Genomic DNA, 24,187 nt, shown 5'->3' with positions numbered 1-24,187 from the left:
TATATATACAGTACTATGCAAAAGTAGAATGTTTTCAATAACAGAAGTGCTATTAGTTTATTTTATCAATTAACAAATGGCAAAGTGAATGAACAAAAGAAAATTCAAAATCAAATCAATGATAAACCCTTTTCCTTCAAAACAACATGAAAGCATCAATTCTTCTAGATACACTTGCACACAGGTTTTTCAAGGAACTCGATAGAAAGTTTGTTCCAAACATCTTCAGTTGATGTAGGCTTGTGCAAATCCTTCTGCCTTTTCATGAAATGCCACACAGACAACAACCCCAAACACACAACCACTGTTATTAAGACATATTTTCACCATAAAGAAGAACAAAGAGTCCTGGGAAAGACCCCTATAAAGCCCTGATCTCAAAATCAGGGCTTTCAACATCATCGAGTCTGTTTGGGATTACATGAAGATACAGAAGGATTTGTTTGCACAAGCCTACATACACAGAAGATATTTGGAAAAACTTCCATGCATGCCATTCACATTTATTTCTATCAGTTAATAAAATGTATTTACTTTGCAGCATTTTCTTCACCCCTGTCCAAAGCTTTTGTGCCGTACTGTGAAAAAGTACTGTATAGGTACTGTATAAATTTAAGGCAGGTGTGAAAAAAATTCTGCAAATTAAGAATAATTTAAAAAATAGACACTTTAATAGTTTTTATTTATCAGTGAAAAAATGCAAAGTGAATGAACAAAAGAGAAATCTATATCAAATCAATATTTGTTTTGATGACCCTTTTCCTTCAAAACAGTATCAATTCTTCTACCTACCCTTCCACATATATTTAAAGAAACTCAGCAGAAAGAATGCTCCAAGCATTTTGGAGGACTAATCGGAGATGTTCTGTGGATGTAGGCTTATATAAATCCTTCAGGTAATCCCAGACGGACTTGATGTTGAGATCAAGACTTTGTGAGGGCCATGTCATCACTTCCAGGACTCATTGATCTTTTCTATGCTTAAAATAGTTTTTAATGACATTAGCTGTATGTTTGGGGTTGCTGTACTGCTGCAGAATAAATTTGGAACCAATTAGATTCCTCTCTGATGATAATGAATCATGGATAAGTATCTGCCTGTATATCTCAGCATTGAAGACACCAAGAAATGGGCAACATTATGGTCCACAAATGCAGTGGTCGGTCAAGGAAACTTAATTACAGCCAAATATTTTGACTCCTCAGTCCAAAACACCGATGGCCATTTTTCTGCACCCCATTTTCCTACATTTTCATGCATAGTTGAGTGCATTGTATCCACACTGAAAGTATGGCTTTTTTACTTCAATTTTTCCATGAAGTCCACTAATGGCACTGTTGGACATTTTCCGATTAAAAAAATAAGTAAGCAGGATATGTCTGCTGTACTAGACTTCCTTAACAGACCACAGTGTATACGATTCTTAACTTGCCCATTTCTTGGTGCTTCTTTAAAAGAGCTTGAAAAACACATTTTACAACCACAGTCTGGTTTGAAATCTTTGACTGGAAGAGACCTTGCTAATGTAGTATAACTACCTGATGTCTTGATGCTGTATTCAATCTTGCCATGGTGTATGACTTGTGACATGAAATGTTCTTGCACAACCTCACCTACTAACAAGTAGCAGAGTTTGGTTAATCCTCACCCAGTTTAAAGACTTCTACACAGTGTTTCTGTTTCAGTTAATGACTGTGTTTCAATCTACATATAAATATTATGATCAGCACCTCTTTGGTATAATTGGTTCTCATGCAGTTGACGATGATCCTACAAAATTCCTGTTTTTTTGTAAGTATACCTAGAATAATTCATGTCGTTTCAAAGGCAAAGAGTGGTCATGCCAAATATTGATTTAATTTAGATTTGTCATTCGTTCATTCACTTTGCATTTTGATATTTAATTTTCATTAATTACTGACAATTCTATTTTTTAAAGCATTCTTACTATGTAGCATTTGTTCCACATGAGAAGAACTAAGCAAACTTTCTTTGAATTCTATGGTTTTTCATATGAGGCCAAAAGAAAAAAGAACATCTGGTCCAATGAACGTCTTAAAATTACACCACGTCATTATTTAACTAAAACTAGGGCAAAATGCAGAAGCAGTGTCTGAAAATTAAGTACTTCCATAGGAAGTATGCCTGAAATTAAATATTCATCTGCAAGTGTAACTTCTCTTAAAGCAGAAGTGTTGGCAGTTTGCTTGGCTGGAGTATTCATGTGTGTGTTAGCACAATGCCAAGGAGGAACAACGTCAGCAATGATTTTAGAGAAGTGTGGAACCCCAGGGGTCTGGTTACCACAGTAATAGCAATATTACGTCTGTGAGCAGGTGGGAGGTCTCCTGGTCAGGAATCCTAAGCATGCCACACCTCCTGCCCAGTCCTGGGAGGGGAAGAACTTCCCCTATATAAACTGGGGCTGAGGTGGGGTTAGAAAAGAACACAGACAGAGACAGAGACACAGTCTGGTGTGGTGTGGAGCAGTTGCAGGGAAAGTGACAACAGGAGCTCTGTAGGAGCAGGAGTGAGTGCCAGAGGCTGGAAGCTAGATAGCTCGCCTTGGCTGAAGAGATCTCACCGGACACGGAGTCCGAGGCTGTGGGGACTGTTCCATACCCAGCAGCAGAAACCGACCGGCAGGGGATTTCAGGTCCTCTGGCCAAGAAACCCGAAGGCACGGTCACACGCAAGGGACCAGCACCGCCGTCGTGGAGCGGAGGCTACCAGAAGGCCCCGAGTCACCGGCCATACGGGTGAGCACCACACGGTACACTCAGGGACGTGGGCTACTTTTACCCGCTTCTAGCAAGGTAGCCAGGAAGAGTACAGTTAGTTGGGGAGGCCTACAACTCCGCCTGGCCAGGGGAGATCCTGTCTGCTCACGGACTGACCAGACCCCGACCGCTAGCCAGTACTCCCGGGAGGGTCTATCTTTGTCACCAGTAAAGACCCTGAACTACACCGCACCGTCTCTGAGTGGTTCCTGGTGCCTGCGTGCAAATCCGCTATCCCCATCATCCACGTCTGCTGCCCTGAGGCCATACCCCTCCCGTTGGGGGTTATACTACCCACGCTGCACAACTGTACCACCGGCCTCAGCGGTCTGCCCTGCAGCGGCGGTTTCGTAACCGCATTCAACGGGTGGCGTAGTCGAACAATATCACATCTGCCACTAAAAACATCGCCACTTAGTTTGACACCCTGGGCACGGACCGGGTCACCGCCACGAGGACTACCACCCCCAACAGATCCGGCTCCGGGTATTCCCCAAACATGGCCCAGGGGGCGCGTCAGAAGCATCTGTTGCTACTCCTAAGTCTGGGAAGAGTTAAAAGACCATTTTCAAACTATTTCTAGTCCATCACTCTGAAGTGAGAAACATTATTCATAAGTGGAAACATTCAAGACCGTTGACAATCTTCCCAGGAGTGGACATCCCATAAAATTCACCCTAAGGTAAGATCGTGCAACGCTCACAAAAATTACAATAAACCTAAGATATAGAGCTCAGACTCCAAAGGCCTCAGTTACCATGTTAAATGTTCACATTCATGACAGTACAATTAGAAAAAGACTGAACAAGCATGGCTTGTTTGGAAGGACAGCCAGCAGAAAGCTTCTACTTCTCAAGAACATAGCAGCATGGATAAATTCCATGTGTACAAACCACAAAACTTCTGAAAGAATGACCTTTGGATGGATGAGACCAAAGTGGAAATGTTAAGCCTTAATGTCCGCTCCATGTTTGGTGAAAACCAAACACAACATCCCAGCACATATGCCTTGCACAGACTGTCAAGCATGATGGTGATACCAACTGTCAAGCATGGTGGTGAAGGGGTGATGATTTGGACTTGTAGGATGTAGGAAAAAATGCAAATATTTCCAGCTCACCTTCCAAAAATTAAAGGTAGTCTGTCAACACAGAATGACTGTTCAACTAAATACAGGTGGCCGGTGCACACTTAGCACGGCCACACATTTTATGGCACCTTCCTATCTACTTGATTTCCATCAATCTTCACCCTTATCAGGCTCTTTAATGGCATAGCAGTCAGTCAAAGAATGGGGTGGAGATAAAGGAAAAAAAGAAGGTGAGAAGGTGCAATTAAATGTTTAGCCACACCAAGGGTGCTCCAAGCATCTGTACTTGGTTTGAACAGTCATTGTGTGGTAACAGGCTCCATTTAAATGTCCAAAATAGTTCATGCCACATGATAGTGTGGTACACAGTGCATAACAATGGATCCCAGCTGGCTAATGGATGCCACAATATAGGTTAGGAGAAAAGGAAGTTCCAGCACTAATTTTCAAAGATTAATAAAAAAAAAATTAAATCCTGTATTTCATAAGATTTAAATCCAATAGGATAAAAAAAATCCAGGCAAAAAAAATAGCTTTATTAGCGTACGCATTTAAAACCGATATTATTAAATACTTCTCTTTAGCCATGACTATGAAGCATTTCATAATATCATTTAGAAATGCATAGGCTCATAAGGATATATTTTCTACTTGGATATTTTTGTTTTATCTTTGTAGACAAGTGATGGAACGTCCTTTTCTACTTTGCATCCTCCTATGCAGCTTGCAATAACTGTGTCAACCATGAACTCTCCTATATACCAAGCTATAGCGTCAAATGTGAGGCCAATTATCCAAAAGCTAAAGCTTGGCCAAAACTGGGTCATGCAACAGGCAGGTAGGGTCTTATCCTGGTGCTCTAGGCCAGATCAGCAAGATAAGTCCTGACCGCAGGCCCGGCCTTGTTTCTCTGTCTGGCTGTCTCTATGAAGAGGCTTCGAGGCGGCCTGTGGGCCGGTCTTTTCTTGCTGATCTGGCCTAGAGCACCAGGATAAGACCCTGTGTACAGTCCCGCCCCGGAGCACGAGCATATCATTAACTCAAAACTGCAAACACTGATTACACAACCACAAGACGGATTTCTGCACTGCAGATATCATATTAATCAGTGCAGCAGCCTTAACATGACACTGCCTGTAGTTTACTTAGCAAAATCCTGCTGATAGGTTCCCTTTAAATAATGAAACTCTAGAATTTGACATTTGTTATTCATGTGAGGTTGTATTTACCTAATTTTAGGACCTTCAAGAAGCTTAAATCAAAGACTTCTCAACCTGAAAAACTTACCATGCATGTGTATATTCTGCAGGGTTGCAAAGTTTTGAATATTCCATATAATATTTTATAATATGTAATTTTGTACAATCATACAGAAGTTCCCATGCTAGTTTTCAAGTTTTTTTTTAAGTGCAAATAGCTGTGAGGTTGCAACAAACTGTTCTTTGTCCCATTGATACCTTTGGGGATTTGCAGTGAACACATAGAACAACCACTACCCCAAACACTCATCCATGAAGGGTGCCTAGTTCATCTAAGTCATCTTGTACTGCAGCAGGGTAGCCTATTTTCTACAAGTAGAAGGAAATTGTATATGAAGTAGTTCACAGGCCATGGTCACATCCACCTGCACATTGATTGCAACACTGCGATCTTTAAGGGGTTGTCAAAGACTTAACAACTGATAGATTGTTGAATAGGGCATTAGTATGAATGTATATAAGGGTCCAGCAACCCCATAGATTAGCTGAAATTTGTATGGGGCAGGATATAGCAGCCATATACATTTACTCCGAGATGAATTTGTAAATAACCTCCAGAACCCGGTCAGCGGCCACTAAGCTGCTGCATTCCGCCCTGTACATCAGTTATGTCTGATTGCTGCAAAGAACATCTGATCGGTGGGGTGCCAGGTGTCACACCCAACTCAATCCTTAACGCACATCCTCAATTCTTAAGTCCACTACACACTCTTTTATGTTGCATGGCCAAAGCTCTTTTATTTTATTTTTATTTTAGCCCTTTTATTTTCACACCCAAGTAAATGCAACATAACAGAAGAGCAGTGGCATACCACCAATGGAGGCAGGCCACGAGACTGCTATGGGGCCCGTGAGCCAGGGGAACCCGGTGTCAGCGCCCGAACTGGGCCCCCCTCTGCCTGTCAGCGCCTGCATTTCGCCATCAGTGCCCCCCCTTCCTCCTGCACCGAGCCCCCCTCCGGCCGTCAGTGTGAGAAATGATGATGGAGTAGGGAGTGTCAGCCGACGCTTCCACCCCCATCATTTAGCCTCGGCGTCTGAAGTGTCAGATCAGATGACATCATTACAGTGCCCCCCACTGTTCTGAGATGTGCTGCGCTTCACACCACACACTCAGGGGACCCAAGCATGGGGGTGTATTATATTGTATGGAGGACCATGGAAGGTGCATTATAGTGCATGGAGGATCATGGGGGGTGCATTATATTGTATGGAGGATCATGGGGGGTGCATTATATTGTATGGAGGACCATGGGTGGCGCATTATATTGTATGGAGTACCATGGGGGAGCATTATATTGTATGGAGGACCATAGGGAGCACATTATATTGTATGGAGGACCATGGGGTGTGCATTATAGTGTATGGAGGACCATGGGGGGTGCATTATAGTGTATGGAGGACCATGGGGGTACATTATATTGCATAGAGGACCATGAGGGAGTGCATTATATTGTATGGAGGACCATGGGGAGCACATTAAATTGTATGGAGGACCATCGAGGGTGCATTATATTGTATGGAGGACCATGGGGGCACATTATATTGTATGGAGGACAATGGGGGTGTATTATATTGTATAGAGGACCATGGAAGGTGCAATATAGTGCATGGAGGATCGTGGGGGTGCATTATATTGTATGGAGGACCATGGGGGGTGCATTATATTGTATGGAGGATCATGGGGGGGTGCATTATATTGTATGGAGGACCATGGGTGGCGCATTATATTGTATGGAGTACCATGGGGGTGCATTATATTGTATGGAGGACCATAGTGAGCACACTATATTGTATGGAGGACCATGGGGTGTGCATTATAGTTTATGGAGGACCATGGGGGGTGCATTATAGTGTATGGAGGACCATGGGGGTGCATTTTATTGCATAGAGGACCATGAGGGAGTGCATTATATTGTATGGAGGACCATGGGGAGCACATTAAATTGTGTGGAGGACCATCGAGGGTGCATTATATTGTATGGAGGACCATGGGGAGTGCATTATATTGTATGGAGGACCATGGGGGGTGCATTATATTGTATGGAGGACTATGGTGAGTGCATTACATCATATGGAGGACCATGGGGAGAGCATTTTATTATATGGAGGACTATGGCGAGTGCATTATATTATATGAAGGACCATGGCGACTGCATTATATTATATGGAGGACCATGGCAAGCAGGGCTGTGGAGTCGGAGTCGGAGCCCATTTTGGTGGAGTCAGTATAAAATGGACCGAATCCGACTCCTAAAATATATAATAAATTGGGTACAGTAGTTCAATGCAGTTTGTGGGGAATATTTTTCATAAGAATTTGGGAAAGTTATGAAATATCCTATAAATGTCTGTCCTATTCCTGATCTAAGGGTCTAGACTTTTAGCGGAGATGAATCTGTGCTACAGTGAATTTATCACTTAAACATGAGACATGTATGAGGGAGTCGGAGTCATGGAAATTGAGGAGTCGGAGGTTTGGCTTACCGACTCCACAGCCCTGATGGCGAGTGCATTATATTATATGGAGGACCATCGGGGGTGTATTATAATATGTGGAAGACCACGGTGAGTGCACTATATCATATGGAGGACCATGGGGAGAGCATTTTATTATATGGAGGAGTGCATTATATTCTATGGAGGACCATGGGGAGTGCATTATATTCCATGGAGGACCATGGGAAGTGCATTATATTCTATGGAGGACAATAAGGAGTGCATTATACTATAAGGAGAATTATGGTGGGCGCATTATACTATATGGAAGGCTATGTGGGGCCATTATAATATTTGGAGGGCTATGTGGGAGGCCATTATACTGTATGCAAGCAATTATACAGTGTGAAGGTTTGTGTGGGGTCCATCATACTGTTTGGAGGGCTGTGTGGGGGCCATTATACTATTTGGAGGGCTAGTGCAGGCCATTATACAGTGTGGTGAGGTGTGGCGCTGTTATACTGTATGTAGGCCCATTATACTGTATGGAGAGCTGTGTGGGAATCATACTGTGTTAGGCTCACCATACTTTGCCGTGGGAGGTGAGGTGGGGTACAGTAGGGTCAGTATGCTGTGCATGTGGAGGCTAATGTGGAGAATTCCCCATGGGGGTATCATACTGTGTTTGGGGGGCACTTTTGTTGGCATCATACTTAATGGGGGCAATTAAATGGGAATCTACAGCTTCAGCAGGAGGAAAATTACAATATGAAGTGGAAACTTGTGAGATATGCTCTTCTGTGACCCCGACAATTATTTATTTTGTTTCTTTTTTGGGTGGGAGCCTCATGATTTCTATATACACTACTGCAGAAGAGATACATGAAGTTCACACATATTATATTTTGGGAACTAAAAATAAATGTAAGTAACATCAAATGATAATACAACGTTTTACTGTGTGCCACATAACTGCAGTATTAGCTGCATGCCATTCTAAGCTGGGTGGTGTGTTACGCACGAGGTAGGAATGCTGTTCTCCATATATTGCGTCATGGTGACAATTAGTACCTTTTAAAAAGAGTGTCCTCCGCATATAATTAGAAATCTGATGAGCTGATGTCACTGCCTGCATTTATAATATGTATAATAATCCATGATAGTAAAGAGACTACAGAGCAGTCAAATAGTATGTTATCCATGCATTCAGGTATGAACCACATTGCGCTGCATTCAGCGGAGTCCTTAGGGTGAGTTTATACCTCACAGCAATGAATATAGCAGACAAGGCACATCTGAATACCAAGCAATGTGAACTGAGGTCTAAGATGGTACACATGCAAGGCACATCTGAATACAGCTGAAAGTCTCATTTAGTCAGTGTTTACCTGTCTGTATTCCGAAACACCACAACTTTCTTCGAGACTATTTGACTGAACCTGGATACAATGCATCTGTCTGAGCGAGGACTCAAACATTTCATTACTGGTAACTAAAGATGATCAATTGGATCCATGGAAAATAAACTTTGAGTCAAATTTCCTGATACTTGGTGGTCCGAGTGATTTCAAAAAGTTTGCGATTTGATTTGTGCGAATAGGCCAATGTGCGGAACGTCCATTTCACACACTGCAGAAGATTCACAAATCGGGCTAATGATGTCAGGCACAGCCAGGGTGGCTTTCCCATAATACCCTATAGCAATTACATCCCATGGTCTAGCAAAACCAATCAGGGGGGATTATCACACAAGTATAAAAGATGAGGGCTGGCCAAGCAGCGCCTTTTTATGCTTTAACTGCATAGAGATAGGAAGTCAGAGCGCACAGCTCATTCCACATAGGGACAGAAAAAGGTCAAAATTCTATTGTGCTGTACTACTGCACTAGTGTTGAAGAACATTGGATTATTATTATTCACAGATTGACTACCACTCCCACTCACGCTGATGCATTTTTAAGTGCAGAATCAAAGCTTTTCTGTACTATTAAAAATAGTGTTAAAAACTCTGCTTCATTTCTGCACCAAAAAATGCATCAAATAAGTGGGAAAACACATAAAAGAAAAGCAACAAACACGCAATAATCAGAGGAGATTATTATTGCATTGTGTGTTGCGTACACCTGCAGAAAAAAAGCAGCAGAAAGAACGCAGCATTTACGCTACATGTGAACACGGCCTCGGCATTACCGTTTTATTACATTTTTTATGGGTTCAATAGAGAAAAAAATAAATTACGCCATTTTTTTCATGCCATTTACCGATCCCCGTAAATAATCTGATCGCTGTGTTGTGTGGGTCGTTACGATTACAGGGACACCAAATAGGTCCGTGTTTTTTGCTGATTTGTGATGTTCATTATTTTAAAAAAACGCATTAATAAAATTATTTTTTTCATTATCAAGTGTTTTTCATTATTATATTATTATTTTTTAATAATTTTATAGGATGAAAAGATCTCTTATTCTCCTTCTAGAATTAAAATACATATATTGCACACAGCAGTGTATTTCTATCAGTATAATCTGCTTGTAGTCAGAGGCTGCAGTACAGATCAAGTGCATGAAATTCTGTCAGTGACATCACTAGGGCTTAGAGCTCAGCAGCTTAAAGCACTTAGTCTGTAATGTAAATGTTGTGGGTTCACGACTGAGAGACTCACAGGAAAAAATACTTTAATAGGAACAAAAAATATATTTTTCTTCACTTCAGTATACAGGCACCATAAAAATACATTGTTGTATACACAATGTATTTCTATGGATATGTATACGCTGTTTCTGGGTTCTCTGCCTGCAACCAAGGTCAAGATAACTAAATTCTTCTATCAGCAGCAGTGTGGGCTATAGCTCAATGGTAGAGCAACAGCCTGCATATACTGAGTAGATGTGAAATGTGAGTTTGTGTCCTGGGGGAGACCGATCACAGGAGGGAGAATAAGTGAGTATTTAATTTATGCACTTCGCAGAAAGAAGCGGCCCTGCCCCCTCAGGAGGAAGAGCTACGGGAGATATGAAAACTTCGGAGAAGTGAGTATAAATAGAATCTGACACGTGAAGGGACAGTCCTGCCAAATCTGGGAAGGTTGGGAGCTATGCTTATGGTCAGACAAAGTAACCATAAGAAAGAAAAATGCGGTGCACTCACCAGTCCTTAAAAGCAGTATCTTTATTCTATAAGGATAAAAAGTCCGGCGAGCGGGGAAGAAAAAAGCAGACAACAGCTGTTTCACGTGAGACGCTTCTACAGGTCTGTGTTACATACAAAACATGACATCACATCCTTTATATGCAAATTAAGCAAGAACACATGATCACAAAAAAAGTATATTAGATCTTTTTTAAGATATATTGATGATATTTTCATCGTTTGGTTGGGTACCACATAAGATTTTACGGCTTTTGTTCAGTTTTTGAACACCACAAATACAGCTAATATGAATTTTACTGCGAATTTTGGGGGACTTTTCTTGATTTTCTGCACGTTTCCATTTCAATTGAAAATAATACTATTCACACAAAATTATTTAAAAAACCTTCAGCTGGTAACACTTTGTTACATTATAACAGTGCTCATCCAATGCATACTAAATCTGGGGTTCCATACAGCCAATTTCTCCGTCTGCGTAAATTGAATACTTCTGACCAAACCTTTCTCGATCAGTGTAAAGATCTGAGGTTGTGGGTTGTAGGTAATCACCTAGGCAGGTTAACGATGCAACAATATTTTATTGATCACATCCATGGTAATGCAGCAGTTCCAAGTAAATGGCCAAAATACAGTTCTCTGAGTCCTTAAATTCCCAATCTGGGTTCAGTAGTTCCACTTGCTTTGTATCAGGCCATACTCACTGTCTCCCAACTTTTGGTTGGCCCACAGATTTTTTATCTCCAGCCAGTATAGTCTGTTGCCACAGTCCACGATCCTCCAGATGAAGGATAAAACAATGGAAGCACAGATATCCAGTAGCAACAGTCCTAGAATAAAGTTTATATCCAACGACATATCCACAACTGTAGTACGTTTATCCAGCCCAGTTGATAACTGATCTCCAACACTCCATAAACCATCCATCCATCAGCTCCACGTCCACTGCCATAGGTCCTATCCCTCCAGTGTCCGTCCATCAACTCCTCTACTAAAACATGTCTCTTCTCTACATCTCTGGGGTCAGCCCCCTCCCAGCACAGAAGTGATCACCCTCCCACTCAAGCATTCACTGTAAGCCAAAAACAATGAAGAATATTCTAGAAGCCTTCATTTGAGACTGCATGTAAGACCCCCTGTGATGACGGCTCCACTGTGTCTCAATCCAAACTCACGTAATGAGACCATTGGCTGTTGAAACAATGGACTCCTGAGATAAAGATGTCCTGAGATACAGATTAGTGGAATGCTGGACATTTTACAAGTGAATCTAGTGCACATACTGACAAGTTAGCAGAACTATATAAACATAACAAGTAAATCACTAATAAAACACAAAAATAATATTGACAAAAATGGTGGTCCGTTGCTGGAAAAGTATCATAGTCTTTAGTAAGTGGGCAGCTCCTCACATACTTCCCCCACTTTTTCAGCACGGACACGAATGTAAGAGGTCTCGCCTTTATGAGAAAGAAACTTTGTATCATCCAGTTTCCTCAAAGCATATTCCATGTCGTCCTTGCGAATATACTCCACAGTTCCCATTCCACCCTGGTATACGTCAGTGTAATAGACATCTCCAGCTTCTCTCATATGGTCTTTCAGATCCTGCCAACTTCCTGATTAGGGAAGCATGGAGACAAGGACTCTGTATTTAGTTTGCTGGATCAGGGGTCTGTCCTTTCCGCGGGGTCCTCCACATCCCCCCCCCGATCCCCGGTTTGTCCTGGGAAACTCCCCACGTGCCCAATGAGAACTAAACTTGTATCCATTGCGACCAACCCCAGAGTGCTGACACCCAGTTAGGGGGGTGGTCACTTGGCGGCCTGGTAAAGGGAGCTCTGGGGGGACAGTATCTGAGCTGACCAGGGTGAGGGTAGATCCAGTGTCCCGAAGTCCTTGGGCCTCCTCCCTGATGTAATTTACCTCCCCCAGATTACATTCCTTCATTGTGACAGTCATGGCATTTTGTGTATTACTCACGACAGGTGGGGGGTTATTCTGCAGACTGTGCCGCTTCCTCTCAGCTGAAGCAGTGAGAGATGGTCTTTGGCTTTGGGTTACGACATTGGCCCAGTGGCACACCAATCCTCGTCCTAGGTTGTGATGTGGTCTAGAACGTTCCCAGCATTCCCTGGCAAAGTGTCCCATGCGTCCACAGTTATGGCAGTTAAGCCTTCCTCGCCCCAACACGGGCCGTACTTGGGGGCTTGGGCAGCCTCCCCCTTTTTGTGAAGTCTGAACTCCCTGCTGTCCCTCATCTGGCCGATCCATGGGTCTCGATGGCCTCCCTGTAAAATCCTGTTCCTGACTCACTGGGGCTGTACTTCCACGTTGCCCTGGTCGATTAGCAGACCAATCATCAGCCAATCTTGCAGCCTCGTCCAGGCTGAGTGGTTTTCTATCTGCCACCCATTCTTTCAAATTACCTGGGAGCTTTGACATAAATTGTTCCAGCATGATTATATCCATTACATGTTCTGCTTCCTGAGCCCTCAGTCCTTCTATCCACCGAGTGCATGCCGTACGTAGTGTGTTAGCAAACTCCCGATGCGTGTGTGCAGCGGGCTTGTCAGTCTCCCGAAACTTCCTCCGGTAGGTTTCCGGCGTGAAGCAATGCACTGCGAATGGTAGAGTAACATCTCTGATCCACCGAAGACAAGTTATTAAAAGCTTCTCTTGCTTTTCCGGTCAGGCCAACACTCAAATATCTGGGCCAGTCACTGACTGACACCTCATGCAGCAGGCAGAGGTTCTCAAATAAGCGGAGATGTTCATCAATATCCGAGGTGTCCTCATTGAACTGTGGTATATCCCGGTACCTTAAAAATGTAGACCCCTCTCTCCTGTAATCCATTGTCCTCTGCACTGGGGCGGGTGGGGGTATCTCTACATGCACACCCAGCAATTTGTTTAACACTGCCGCCCGCTCCATCTCCGTGGCCCGCTCTCCTAGCACGTCCAGCATCCTCAACTCAGTCGGTCCATCCTCCATCATCTCTTCTGCCAAGTCACCGCTCGGTAACTTTCCCTGGTATGCTCTCCAGAGATAGGTGATCCCACCGCTTGCCACCACTTGTAAAGATCTGAGGTTGTGGGTTGTAGGTAATCACCTAGGCAGGTTAACGATGCAACAATATTTTATTAATCACATCCATGGTACTGCAGCAGTTCCAAGTAAATGGCCAAAATACAGTTCTCTGAGTCCTTAAATTCCCAATCTGGGTTCAGTAGTTCCACTTGCTTTGTATCAGGCCATACTCACTGTCTCCCAACTTTTGGTTGGCCCACAGATTTTTTATCTCCAGCCAGTATAGTCTGTTGCCACAGTCCACGATCCTCCAGATGAAGGATAAAACAATGGAAGCACAGATATCCAGTAGCAACAGTCCTAGAATAAAGTTTATATCCAACGACATATCCACAACTGTAGTACGTTTATCCAGCCCAGTTGATAACTGATCTCCAACACTCCATAAACCATCCATCCATCAGCTCCACGTCCACAGCCATAGGTCCTATCCCTCCAGTGTCCTTCCATCAACTCCTCCACTAAATCATGTCTCTCCTCTACATCTCTGGGGTCAGCCCCCTCCCAGCACAGAAGTGATCACCCTCCCACTCAAGCATTCACTGTAAGCCAAAAACAATGAAGAATATTCTAGAAGCCTTCATTTGAGACTGCATGTAAGACCCCCTGTGATGACGGCACCACTCTGTCTCAATCCAAACTCACCTAATGAGACCATTGGCTGTTAAAACAATGGACTCCTGAGATAAAGATGTCCTGAGATACAGATTAGTGGAATGCTGGACATTTTACAAGTGAATCTAGTGCACATACTGACAAGTTAGCAGAACTATATAAACATAACAAGTAAATCACTAATAAAACACAAAAATAATATTGACAAAAATGGTGGTCCGTTGCTGGAAAAGTATCATAGTCTTTAGTAAGTGGGCAGCTCCTCACAATCAGGCTTCAGAGTTGAAAAACAACTTTCTTGCTCGTGGTTATCCTAGACATGAACTAAATACCGCACTTGAGAAAGCAAAAAAATTTACACGAGATAGTCTTTTATCAAAACGCTATAAGTCATCCTCCCATCATGCACAAACGGCTACTAAAAGGTTTATTTTTCATTTCAAACATAGTCCCATTAATGACAGGATTAAAAAAGCCATTTTGAACAATTGGCATCTTTTGGAGTCTGATCCAGATTTATTATCAGTGGCCAAAAACAAACCTATAGTATCCTACATGCGTAGTCAGAATATAGGAGACTTAGTCAGTAAACATAGACTCCCAGTGGAATCTAAAAATTGGTTGCAGAAAAACATTCCCTCCGGGAATTTTAGATGCGGTTCTTGTTCTTTTTGTAATCTGCACCTCACGACTAATCCCTTGCATATTGGCCCGATTACACATTTTGTTAAGGATTTCATTACCTGTAGGTCCAAAAATATTGTTTATGTAATTTTTTGTCCTTGTAATTTTTTTTACATAGGGAAGACTATACGTTCTTTATTTATTAGGATCAGGGAGCATTTACATTCCCTAGAAACCCAAAAGGGCTCTAAAAGATTTATTAAGCATGTTACTGAATTTCATAATGCTAACCCTAAATCATTGAGATTTGTTGGCTTAGAACAGCTTCATTTTCCCAGTAGAGGCGGCAATCTGAATAAGCTGCTGCTTCAAATCAAAACTAAATGGATCATTTGCCTGAATGCTAATGGTCCATTGGGCTTAAATGATCGTCTGGATTTTTCTATGTTTTTATGATTCTGTTCTGATTTGTGTTTTTTTGTGATCATGTGTTCTTTCATAATTTGCATATAAACTTTTTTATGAGCTTTTGCACCTGAAATGTTACCAAGTCCTATTTAGGTGTCTGCATTGTACATGTTCAGCTTTGCATTGACTATTGCAGCTGCTTGCAGGTGGTGCAGGTTTTTCACTTTCCTTGCTGTAAGGTCAGACAAAGTAACTCACGCTCCTTGTATGATCCACATCCTAAAGTAAATTGTGTATTTTTTTGTTGTAAACTGATTGATCTCGGTGGAAAAAACAAAATAATAATCTTGTAGTTATAATACCTTTTAATCACTAATAAAAATAAAACAAAGTATCTGATCCTGTTCTACCACGCCTGATGAAGAGAACTAAGTAGTCTCAACAGCTTGCTTTGTAATATCAGTTATTTTATTTTTATTAGTCATTAAAAGGTATCATAACTACAAGATTAGTATTTTGTTTCTCCCACTGAGAACAATCAATTTTTTTCAATTGACTAACACTGTACCAAACCATTTTTGGAAACTGTTTTGTACCAATGATTTTCAATCATGTTCCAGGCAAACAATAATATAAGGTATTTGTCATCTTACAATCGAGTTACACATTTCTCAAAAATATACATCTAACAAAGACAGTCGATCTGGAAACAAATGATGGGTGTTCGTGTTACAGTATTTTGATAAGTATTACAAAATAATAAAAGCTTGAACCCTGAAACTGCAGACTTCAAGCATCTGCTCTCAATATGAGAGCACAAAAAGTCTTTGTGCGGGAGTGTGTTTTAAATTTAAGTTTAGCACATGATTAGATAGTTACATTGCAAAAAGACACTATACAATGGTCCCCTAATACATGAAGAATATCCGTCTAAAGGCAGCCATCTGATAGTGTTTAATCAGTTATAGAGTAGACCTCTGTTAGAGGAAAGCGATCAGAGAAATTTCAGGTGAGTAACTTAGAGAAGCACTCCTCTTATCAAACTTTTTATCTTCTTAGTATATTGCAATCATCATATTATACAGCACTGTGTACTTAAAATTGCTCATTTTGCCTTTCTACCCAGATAATTCTTCTCTTTTCCATTAGATCTATGACATCACGTGATTAAAAACTGACTCCTGAATCCTTCTAAGCTCTATGTAGAAACCTGAGGTCAATTTTCCCTGTATGAGTCATTAGTCACTGCAAAGTTCCTTGGCATTTGGGGGGCAGCAGCTGGGTCAGGTGTTGAAGAGGGGACTGATAGATGCAGGGACAAGAGACTTCCTGTTTCTACATAGAACAGAGAAAAGTGAATAATTAGCTGGGTAGAAAGGCAAAAGGAGTAATTGTAAGTACACAGTGCTATATAATATGATGATTGCAATATCATAACAGGATAAAAACTTTGATGGGAGTGCTTCTTTCATTAGTTAGACAGTATGAAAATAAGCAAGTTTGCAATTAACTTGCTTTTCTCTATCTGCTATCCTTCTCTTGCAATGAGAGATTTTATCTTTTGTAGTATACAGCTCATTTCCATGGAACGTGGCCTCTAGTGCCTGGCCCAGAGTTCTCAGTAGTTACATTCCAGGAAAGGGGTTAACTCTTAACATCCCAGTCAGCTCTCTCTAGCTCATTGACTTCTATACAGAAGTTAGCTAGCTACTCACCTCCCTCCCACTCATCTTGCGTAAAGATACCATTATAGATCACCAGCCCAGCAGCTTTTACCGCAGGTCTCCTTATCAAACACTGTGGGACCTGTGTGCTTGTTCAAATGCCTTATTATCCCTATGTGTAAATACAGGTATAACAGTGCGCACACTCCAGAACAAACCACTTATGGCTAAACGTGTTACAGCAGAATTAGTATTGGGCTTTATAGTTCTACTAATATTACAGTTCTTTTCACCAGAGCTGTCACTCAGTGAGGAGATCCCGCCCTGCTAGAAACCAGGAAGAGAGGAGATTGCATTGCTCTGAACTGCTCAAGAGACAGCTTGAAAATTCCCCTTTACAGTGCTCAAAAAGGGTTCAATACAGTCCTTGGAGACTTCCAAATGTTATACACCTATATTCATGGCAATCAGAGGCTTTGAAGTATTACGATTGGTGATGAAATTCGAATTTCAAATTGTTTGATCATCTCTACTAGTAATCACAATACCTCTGTGTACTCAAAAGGTGATATATGTATTGTAAGTAAGCCAAAACAAAATGGAAATCCTGGGAGACCTACTACTGACTAAGTGTACATTTACGGCTTTATGCCTTCTTCTGCCTCTAAGGCTATGTGCCCACGTTGCATTTATGAAGCAGAAAATTTCTGCTGCATAAATGCAAGTCCTCTCCTGGAAAAACGCATGCGGAATTCCGCACGCGTTTATCGCGCATTTTTCGCGCGTTTATCACGCGTTTTCCACATGCGGAATTGCCTTGCGTTTTTTATGCATTGGACAAAGGCAATTCCGCTTGCGGAAACGCAAAATTAAATGACATGCTGCGGATTTTTGAACGCGGCATAAATGCTGCGGAAAAATCCGCAGCATGTGCATAGAACTTGCGGAATCCCATTGGGGACCATGGGGTGCGGATATATATGCGTTTTTCAAGCGTTTACGCTGCGGAAATTCCGCAGCATATACGCTTGAAAAATGCTACGTGGGCACACAGCCTCAGACAGCGCTGGAAATCCTGGGAGACCTACTACTGACTAAGTGTACATTTACAGCTTTATGCCTTCTTCTGCCTCTAAGACAGCGCTGGCTCATTGAAGCATTGTCTCCATAAGAACTCTGGAGAGGTCTTGTGCTACTTGGCAGTGATACATTAACAGAAAAGAACCTATCAGCTTGGAAATGGTGAGCACTCTATAGACAGCATGTTGTAGAACAGGAGAAGCTGAGTAGATTGATATTAGCGCCAACACTAAGTGAACATCCGCTGCCCGGATAGAAAACAGACACCTATAGACTGTTTAAAATTAAGTTAGTTTTAAAAAGAGCACCGAGCGCTGGAGTCCATTCCTTCTGGAATTAATATACTGACCGTAGTTGAAAGACACAATTTGACAAGAAAAACAATGATTCCCACAGTCACCAATATGCACTAATTAATTCGCCACTCGTATGGTAAGGTAGAATAGAAAACTGGTTGAGTAGCCCACTTACTGAGGTTGAGTGAGATAAATGTACTGGCAATAAAGTCCCAAGGCTAGGCTCCAGAGGAAATCTTTATACTCCTTAAGACCTCCTTCACACATCGGTATAAAGCATGTACAGTATAGACCAAAAGTTTGGACACACCTTCTCATTTAAAGATTTTTCTGTATTTTCATGACTATGAAAATTGTACATTCACACTGAAGGCATCAAAACTATGAATTAACACATGTGGAATTATATACTTAACAAAAAAGTGTGAAACATCTGAAAATATGCCTTATATTCTAGGTTCTTCAAAGTAGCCACCTTTTGCTTTGATGACTGCTTTGCACACTCTTGGCATTCTCTTGATGAGCTTCAAGAGGTAGTCACCGGAAATGGTTTTCACTTCATAGGTGTGCCCTGTCAGGTTTAATAAGTGGGATTTCTTGCTTTATAAATGGGGTTGGGACCATCAGCTGTGTTGTGCAGAAGTCTGGTGGATACACAGCTGATCGTCCTACTGAATAGACTGTTAGAATTTGTATTATGGCAAGAAAAAAGCAGCTAAGTAAAGAAAAACGAGTGGCCATCATTACTTTGAAATGAAGGTCAGTTAGTGCGAAAAATTGGGAAAACTTTGAAAGTGTCCCCAAGTGCAGTTGCAAAAACCATCAAGCGCTACAAAGAAATTGGCTCACATGAGGACTGCCCCAGGAAAGGAAGACCAAGAGTCACCTCTGCTTCTGAGGATAAGTTTATCCGAGTCACCAGCCTCAGAAATCGCAGGTTAACAGCAGCTCAGATTAGAGACCAGGTCAATGCCACACAGAGTTCTAGCAGCAGACAAATCTCTTCAACAACTGTTAAGAGGAGACTTTGAGCAGCTGGCCTTCATGGTAAAATAGCTGCTAGGAAACCACTGCTAAGGACAGGCAACAAGCAGAAGAGACTTGTTTGGGCTAAAGAACACAAGGAATGGACATTAAACCATTGGAAATCTGTGCTTTGGTCTGATGAGTCCAAATTTGAGATCTTTGGTTCCAACCACCGTGTCTTTGTGCAACGCAGAAAAGGTGAACGGATGGACTCTACATGCCTGGTTCCCACCGTGAAGCATGGAGGAGGAGGTGTGATGGTATGGGGGTGCTTTGCTGGTGACACTGTTGGGGATTTATTCAAAATTGAAGGCATACTGAACCAGCATGGCTACCACAGCATCTTGCAGCGGCATGCTATTCCATCCGGTTTGCGTTTAGTTGGACCATCATTTATTTTTCAACAGGACAATGACCCCAAACACACCTCCAGGCTGTGTAAGGGCTATTTGCCCAAGAAGGAGAGTGATGGGGTACTACGTCAGATGACATCGCCTCCATAGTCACCAGACCTGAACCCAATCGAGATGGTTTGGGGTGAGCTGGACCGCAGAGTGAAGGCAAAAGGGCCAACAAGTGCTAAGCATCTCTGGGATCTCCTTCAAGATTGTTGGAAGACCATTTCCGGTGACTACCTCTTGAAGCTCATCAAGAGAATGCCAAAAGTGTGCAAAGCAGTCATCAAAGCAAAAGGTGGCTACTTTGAAGAACCTAGAATATAAACATATTTTCAGTTGTTTCACACTTTTTTGTTAAGTATATAATTACACATGTGTTAATTCATAGTTTTGATGCCTTCAGTGTGAATGTACAATTTTCATAGTCATGAAAATACAGAAAAATCTTTAAATGAGAAGGTGTGTCCAAACTTTTGGTCTGTACTGTATGTGAAAAACAACTACCAGTGTCATCAGTGTGATATCCGTATGACATCAGTGTTTATTATCAGTGTTTCTCCAGTAAGGTTAAAGAAAGAGATAAATGACAAAGCTTCTCCTATACATGTCTTTCATTGACCCATAGGCTTATTTCGGTCCTTGTCATCTGTGCTGCTGGAAAAAAATATACATGTCTCTTTGCACGGACACACAGTCCATGCAAAAACATGGACATGTGCATAGCAGCATAGGTTATAATGGGTACACATAGCACCCATGAAAAAAACGGATGCCACACCTGCTATAAACATGAACATGTGAAGTAGGCCTTAGAAATAGCAGGAGGTTTGGAGAGATCTTCATACACGTGGCCGTGCTCAAGCCGGTAGCGAGCTGGGATATGGACATGGTAATTACAGAATGTGATGTCACACTGAACAAAAAGATAGCGACCTCTGGTGGTCAGAGTCGTCAACTCTCCTACGCGTTTCGGAAAACCTTTGTTTTCTTCGTCAGGGAGTGAGGAGACTCGGATGCATTCCTTTATTGATGTCCATTCCTGCGCCTGCTTTTGTATTTCGGCCATTAACCCCTTGTTTAGTTGTACTAGATAGTCCTTTGCATACAAACAACAAAGTCCAACTGATTCTCAGACTCATAAAATATTGGCTCATCTTCAAGGATATAATATTAAATATAAATTATTATCTTTATTCATATTCATTAAAAAACTTTAATTCATCAAATAAATTATAACTCCTTGATCCAGACCTAAATCAATAAATGCATAAATAAATAAATAGACCAATAAAAGCATAATCAAATTGATCAAAATTATTAATAAATGATTAAAGGATGCGAAGCTTGTCAAAAGCAATTTAATAAAAAGCTATTTCAAAGCAAGCAGACCTCTAATATGGGCCATACAGGTTGGTATAGATTCACACATCTATCACCTGTATGTCCATATTAGAGGTCTGAAAAATCCCAGGGGGTGACAGATTCCCTTTAATAAATTACCCACCCAGGTATGTGGATAAGGATTGTGCATATACGCACTCCCCACACACCCACTATATCTATAAAAACATATACATATATGAAATAAGAAATACTATAATAAGCTATAATGCCTTATCATTTCCTAAAATGGTAATGGCAATACTAAAAATCAGTCAAGCCACATTATAACTTGACAAGACTGGATATTACACTGGTGTTTCGAAAGCCATTTTTTCTTTGATGAAGCTTGCATCATACCATCAAAAAGCGAATAGCTCAATTTTACTATTTAGGCCTATAAGTGCCAATCTATTAAGATTGAAGATCCATCTACTCCGCCCTTGACATTTTTTGATTCCATCACCTCTGCAATCTGGCGTAATTATTTCAATTCCAAAAAATCTAATTCCCCCTATTCTCCCTTGTGTATTTCATAGAAATGTTTGGATAGTGGGTGGCTGAGGAATCCCTTTTTAATGTTATACACTGGGATACTCAAACAAAGTGTCATCAGAAAGGAAGTAGGGAAAAAAGTAGAAAAGAAGTTAGAAAGTGTAGTTAGGAAGGATAGGGAATTTTTAATTCAAGTATATAAGAAATTAGTTTAAATTATGGCATCAAATACATAGGGATTTAGAATAAAATTTACTTTGACTTCGGACCACCCTTTAAGATGTTCTCCCATACGCGTAGATAATTGCTTTTTCATTCACCCTACATTATACTTGTTAAATCCACATACAATACAGTATTTCCCTCCTTTTTATTGACGTGGAATAGAGTCTTTCATTTTATACGGAGTTTTGCCATCAAGGCTAGTGACTGCACTAATGTACTAATTTATTTGATTTTTGGTTAGTTTACATACCCTACAATATCCACATGGTCTAAAACCCAATGCCTCATTAATAAAATTATTTATTTTGTGGTTTTGTCTCCCTTGGATTGTTGGGGCTACCATATTCCCAATAGTTTTTGCTTTCCTACAGAAGACACAATCTGGGATACTCAGGTAACGGATGTCCAATACTTTGTCTTGTTTGAGAATTGTCGAATATTTTTTACTTTTTGTTTTAGTTTCCCTACATGCCAATGTAAGGAGGCTTATAGGCCATGTAATGCTCCTCTGGGAAATTAAATATGCAAATTGCCTCTTTAGAGAGGAAGAGGACTTGAACTCTAGTGCCACCTATTAGAAGTAGCAAACTTAAAAGTCCATATCGACGCTTTAACGAGCCTTGTCACATGACTTAGGATAAAAGCCAAACCAGAATTTTAATTTGCAAACAAGTGTTTCGGGGTGTTGCCCCTCATCAGTGCAAAGTATGAGATCTGATGTGGCTATGTGAGAGGCTTAAGACTGGGATCTCAGGGCTTATGTTTCTCTAAAAATTAAAGAAAATGGGAGTGAGCAATAATGGAAAATCATTTTGATTAATGATCATAAAAAACTTTTTAATAGAGTCCTCCGAAACCTTCCATACATAAATGATGCCTAGTAAGTGGACTACATAACCAGTTTTCGATTGTACCATCACCACCCAAGTGGGGGATTAATTAGTGCATGCTGTTGGCATGCATTTTTGACTGTGGGAATTAGTGTTTTTCTTGCCATTTGTGTCTATCAACTATGGTCACTGTATTAATTCCAGAAGGTGTGAAATCAGTGTCAGACTGGGGTGCCAAGGTCCCACCAGTAACCAACTCCAGGGCTCCACTTTTCAACTACATGTAAATGTGACATTATCCTCAATCACAAATTTATATAACAATGAACTGGGTAGATTGTTAAATGAATAAGATGCTGCCTGTGTCTGTACATAGTGATTCAAGTATATTGTGCCAAATACTGCTCATATAAGAGGGTCGTGGATTTCACAGGGGCCCACTGGAGGACTCTCTTGTTCTCCTGTGGGCCAGTCCAAGCCTGTGTCTTTTTAAGGCTAGATTAATACAGTACAGGCCAAAAGTTTGGACACACCTTCTCATTTAAAGATTTTTCTGTATTTTCTTGACTTTGAAAATTGTACATTCACACTAAAGGCATCAAAACTATGAATTAACACATGTGGAATTATATACTTAACAAAAAAGTGTGAAACAACTGAAAATATGTCTTATATTCTAGGTTCTTCAAAGTAGCCACCTTTTGCTTTGATGACTGCTTTGCACACTCTTGACACTTCTCTCCTACAAACAGCCCCCTAACTTAAGGAATTTCTTTGTCAGAAGTGTCCTCTCATCACCATCAGTGACGGGCACATTCCCATGCAAAAACAAAATATGCAAAACTTGTACCCACATATTACCATCAAATACAGTCTGTATACCAAGCACAAATCAGGTCTACAAAATCATGGATGTCTTTTCATGTACATCCTCCAATGTGGTGTACATGATACAATGTACAAGGTGACTGGAAGGAGTTTATATTGGAGAAACTATGCAGAAACTGCAAATGAGAATGAATTTACACAGACACACAATTAAGAATAAACTTGACACACCTGTGGGAAAACATTTCTCTGGTCCGGGACACTGTATGAAAGATCTAAAAGTTTTAGTACTAAAAGGTCATTTCAAGGGCGACAGAGAGAGAAAAATTTGGGAATTTAAATTGATAAGGATGTTCAATTCACTGACAACAGGACTCAATCTAACACTTGGGTTTATGACTCACTACATCGACTCAATTCACACCTCCACCAGATGCTCTCCAAATAATTAAACATTCCCACAGACTTGTCATTTGCAACTAAAAACCCTAAATTTGACTCTTTGACTTAT

At 41.1% G+C, this 24,187-nt stretch overlaps 1 protein-coding gene across 1 annotated transcript in view; it reads right to left on the bottom strand.

Moving 5' to 3' along the window:
- The window catches only part of PLCXD2 (phosphatidylinositol specific phospholipase C X domain containing 2), a 73,470-nt gene that overhangs the window by 2,597 nt on the left and 46,686 nt on the right, over positions 1 to 24,187 (bottom strand). The gene's annotated exons all lie outside the window — the stretch shown is intronic.

The sequence above is a fragment of the Phyllobates terribilis genome, unplaced genomic scaffold, assembly GCF_046119375.1.
Source record: "Phyllobates terribilis strain yellow unplaced genomic scaffold, ASM4611937v1 Scaffold_2__4_contigs__length_985480577, whole genome shotgun sequence".
NCBI lineage: Eukaryota > Metazoa > Chordata > Amphibia > Anura > Dendrobatidae > Phyllobates > Phyllobates terribilis.
This window is presented reverse-complemented; position numbering and strand designations above follow the sequence as displayed.